Below are 4,989 nucleotides of genomic sequence, written 5' to 3' on the forward strand. Positions count from 1 at the left end.
GAAGTGAGAATACAAAGAATAATATAAGAATAAAAAATATAGAGGTAAGTATAATAATCTCCTTCCAATCTTACATATGCATATAAATGAATGAAAATAAAGAAAGGAGAGGAACAGAGAGGAGAAAACCTTACCTTGAGGATGAGTTCATGATTTTCTTGCTTGAGGTAGGGAAGAACACAAAGGGAAGAGAGAGAATGAGATTGTTACTCGAGGTAGAGGAGATGAAAGCACTTAAAGGGAAGAGTTCTTGCTTGAGGTAGGGGAGTGGAAGCAACTGATATATGTCTTTTCATTGCAAATTTTGTGAAGGGAGGAAAAGTTCTAAGATTGGCAAGACAAAAGCATAGGTCACATGTGGCATGTGAGAATCCTAAATTTTTTATTTCAGTATGTGGTTATACATCTGTGCATGTATAGCCACATGTATACTCATGCCCATAGACACATATTAAGATTAGAGAAGGTATAAATATCCAAGCCTGAATAATCCCCTAAATTCAACAGATATTCTAAATCTAGTCTATAATGAGATCATGACATGACGTGCACACAATTACTCCACCGATGGAATGATGAGGATCCTCATGGATTCACCAGCATGGCAACACTTAGAAGACAAGTGGTTGCAATTCAAGGAGGAGACACGTCACTTATGGCTTAGATTGGGGATGGATGGATTCAATCCATTTTGTCTCAACATTCACAAAGATGCAACCCAATGTGTCAATGATTGTGTTCTATTTAGGAGCATTCACAAAGATGCTAACCAACGTCCAAGCGTGGTGAGTCTTGTCTACTGAAGTGATTTTCAAGGTACGGTGGAACCTCATTGAAAGGCAGTAAGAAATTTTCCTATTATCCCTATATTCAACAGATACTCTAAATCAAGTCTATAATGAGATCATGACATTTAGGGCACAAAAATCCTCAGATGCATTAATGGAGAATATTTGGTGGTAATCATAAAAGATCAAAGAAAGAAAGTGGCAAGGGATTGTAACACTCATTCTTAGATGCAATAATGGATTAAAGAAAGACCTTAGCAAGGGAAAAAAACACCCATTTTTAGAAATAATGTCAACTTAGATCTTTTTTACGTTTTATACCTACCCTTCTAAATTCATGATTATGAATGATCAATGCTCGGCCATTATTGGAAGTTATATTGGGGAGTTTAGAGGCCTTAGTAGTAGAGTGCACAATAGACTACTACACTTACAAAGTTTAGGGCACCAAGAGCCTCAAATAAGCTAATGGAACCTATTTGGGAGGTACCATCAAATATCAAAGAAAGAAATACCTTAGCAAGGGGGATAGAAGTTGTGTTCTGAGTTACAAGATTTAACAATTTATGCTTGTGACTTGCAGTATTGCAAATGCTTGACCCTCCTCTACATTAAGATTTTTTATTTCACATATTTATTTCAACATTTAGTGGTTTATTATTTATAAGAGCTCTATGTAACAAGCTCATTCCTAGTATGGGTGGGAGGGCGGCAAGCCTTTGTAGGCCATGCATATTCCATTACATAATCCTCATAATGAAGAAGTGGTTTTGACTCTCGACTTGAGAAAGCACTTGGTCGATGTACGGACTTGCCTCCCATAATGCTAGAGGAGGGGGTAATCCTTGGAGCAAAGTCTAATGAAGCATGTTAACACTCTGCATAGTCTCTATATATGTGTGCAATGCATGGGTGCCTTGCAAGGCATCATGGCATATATCCTATTGTGCATTGTGCAAGGCCTCATAAGTTCTAATGTGTCATGTGCATCTATACGAAGTGCATCCTTCATATTTTCCATCCCAGGTAAGGAGGACTCAACAAAGTCATTATGCCTTGATTCAACATCTTTCTGCGAGGATGACTCTACAAACTCATCACTTTGACCAAATGCATCATCACTCTTTACATTGTCTTTGGGAAGCATCATCTCCGAATCATCTTATACCTTAACATTTCCACCTAGAGGGAGGCCAAGAGAGATGACCCACCAAGATGGAGCATTAGGTTGTCACTTAAGGAGTGCATTTTTTTCGCCTCCTACGACCCCTTACCCTAAAGTAATCCCATGCAAAGTGGCCCATCTAGGGGTAGATCCGACACTGGTTGTTGTCACGTCTACCTCATGTCTCTGTACATTGTTTTGAGGGACTACAGGTCCCAGAAGTAGCATAAAAACCACAAAGGACACCCCTTCTCTCTATAAAAAGTCCTTAAGATTTTGTAAACCGGCCTCTAAAACCAATGATGTACTCATGCCGAGAAATGGCCAAAGTAGCTTGTCACCCCTACCTATGATTTGCCATGTCGGCATCAAGGCGGCGGGGTTAGTGCCAAAGTAGCACATTTATATCTAGGGTCAAAGAAACCCTAGCACATAGAGGGAGTTAGGAAGAGTGAAAGCTTATTTGTATGACTCGCATCATCCAACCACCTTGAAGTAGCCCAAAGATTTGGCACCAAGGGGGGGTGTTGAGAATTGTGGTGCCAAAGTGCACTAGACAAGAGGTATGGAGTGAGAAATGCCATATGGCAAGTAGACATTTATCCCATATGCAAGGGAAGTCCCATGAGATTTGTACCTCCACCCTATAAAAGGGGTTATTTTTCAAGCAATGAATCATCTCATGCACTTTGCACATCTCAAGTCTCTCTATGAGTCCAAGCTAATCTATCTTGGAACCTAATTGATTTGAGTCTATCGCACATACACATCATCATGTGTATAATTAGACACCATCCACCTTAGGTCATTTTAATAATGTGTAATTAGTAGGTGATTAGTGTGGAGTTAGCATCATTGCCATAGAGAGCTTGGGTCTCCCAAAATCTCAACATCACTGTCATGAGCCATCACCGTAACCTTGGGAATAGCATCAGGCGTAGCAAACGTGGAAAAAGTAGAAATGGTGGACACCTGTAGGACTAGTGTAGGCTACCCCAACGGCCTTTGGAAATGGCCAATAAGCATGAGGGAGATCTATAAATGTGAGTGTAAAAGGTAATGGTTCTGGTCTTCTTTGTGACAGGGTCAAAGTAGTTGGTGTAGCATAATGGTTCTTGTCTTTTGTGATAGGGTCAAAGTTTCTCGTGTAGGCTAGGAAGAAAATCTTCCTTAGGTCCAAACGAAAAGGAGTTTCCTTGAAAAATGTTTAGGCTACCTTTGTTGTTGCATCAAAGTCTACTTGTTTTGCAAGAATCCCCTCCCAAGTAGCCTTACATCTAGGAAGAATACTTGGAACAATCCCCTCCCAAGTAGCCTAACATCTTTAAAATGGAGTGCGAAGATGGAGGGCAAGATCGCTACTACCCAATTAAGGGCCTAGATATACGATCGGTGATCAAGGATTTTTCCAATGAAAATCGTCTTGGATTATTTTTCCAATGAAAATCGTCTTAGAGTCTTGAATATTTCTGGTGAAGAGGATGTTTCGCACGGTCAGAGGGGATTAATTAGCATGATGCTAATAAAAAAAGAGGACGACTTGAACGCTATTTAAGAGTAATCCGTTATTGAGACAAAAAATCAGAAGAGGCATCCAAGCCAAGCACGGGAGGGGCAAGGAGCGGAGAACGGGAGGCAACAAGGAAGATGGAGAGGAGTATGGCTAGTAGGATGGTGGAGGAAAAGGCAATATTAAAGAGGTGTGAGGTGGACGAAGAGCATAGGGGCAGACATGCAAAGGGGAGGGTAGTGAACGGCAAGGTTAGAAGAGAAGACGTGAAGCACGCAGAACAGGGAGCTTCACGACGCTGTATCCTAGACTTGAGCTGTTGCACCCATATGGATACCAAACAGTCGAGGACAAGTGTAATCTTACCAAGATAATATTTTTAATTAGCAAGCTAGATAAGATAATCAAACTTTAAACACAATTGGCAAGATTCATAGTTTGTGAGCCCATGTATTTTTTTGCCAATCACGTAAGAAAACAATGTCATTAATCAAAAGGGATTCATGCTAAACGTAGTTCATTCATGAGAGTGTGTGTATAAATTGGCGGCGTGTAATTATATTCTAATAATGTAAAAAACAAGTTTTAAAACTTGGTTACACAATTGGCCAGATTCATATTTTGTAAGCCCATCTAATACTTTTGGCAATCACATAAGAAAACAATGTTGTTATTCACAGAGACTATGTGTATAAGTTGGTGGGGAATAGTTATATTCTAAACAACGTGATGATGGCATATTTTGTGAGGCCATGTGGTTATTTTTTTTGGGGCCAATCATGTAAGACAAGAAAACAGTGTCAAAAGAAATATTCACGAGTGTGTGCACTTGTGGCAGTCTAAGAAAGGGTTTTGCCGACGCTGGCGATGAGGCTTTCCACCTCATCCTTATCGATGCCGAAGGCTGTCTCTAGCACCTCCTCCGGGAGGGGTGGGTAGGCGTCGAAGAGAGCGGCGGCGAGCTGCGAGGTGCCCGGGTTCTGGCTATTGAGGGCGGAGATGGCGAGGGCGGAGTGGTCCTTGTCGGGGTTGAGCTGGAAATGCACAAGGCCGCGAGGGAAGACAAAGAGATCGCCGGGGGAGAGGGTCTGCTGAAAGAGGGTATTGTTGGGCGTGGCGGTGACGAAGCCCACCTTGAGCGTGCCCTTGGCCAGGAAGAGCACCTCGGTGGCGCGGGGATGAACGTGGGGCGGGTTTAATCCCTTGGGGTCGAAGTCGATGCGGGCGATGGACAGGCCCTGCGTGTTGAGAGCAAAGAAGTTGGCTGCGCTGGCCAGGTTGACGGACACGCCCAGCCCTTTGATAGGTTTGGCGGGATACTCAAGCATCGTGAACTTGAAGTCGGCGTCCTGCACCTCATTGGCTGGCTTGCAGGTGAACCCGTTGAGGGTGATCATGCTGGTGTTATCCGCCACACAGAAGTCCTGCAGAGGGTCTCCATCGGCGGCCCTCACTTGTTGTATGAGCGGAGACATGAGCATGACTAGTGCCAGTAGAAGCAAGCTGCTGGCTGCTGCTGCTGCCAT

The 4,989-nt window shown here is 42.7% G+C and overlaps 1 pseudogene; it reads right to left on the bottom strand.

The window, feature by feature from the left end:
* Window positions 1-4,302: 4,302 nt before the first annotated feature.
* On the bottom strand, window positions 4,303-4,989 carry LOC147626418 (germin-like protein 8-2 pseudogene; annotated as a pseudogene).

The sequence above is a fragment of the Cibotium barometz genome, chromosome 22 (assembly GCF_041138505.1).
Source record: "Cibotium barometz isolate CiBa-2024 chromosome 22, ASM4113850v1, whole genome shotgun sequence".
NCBI lineage: Eukaryota > Viridiplantae > Streptophyta > Polypodiopsida > Cyatheales > Cibotiaceae > Cibotium > Cibotium barometz.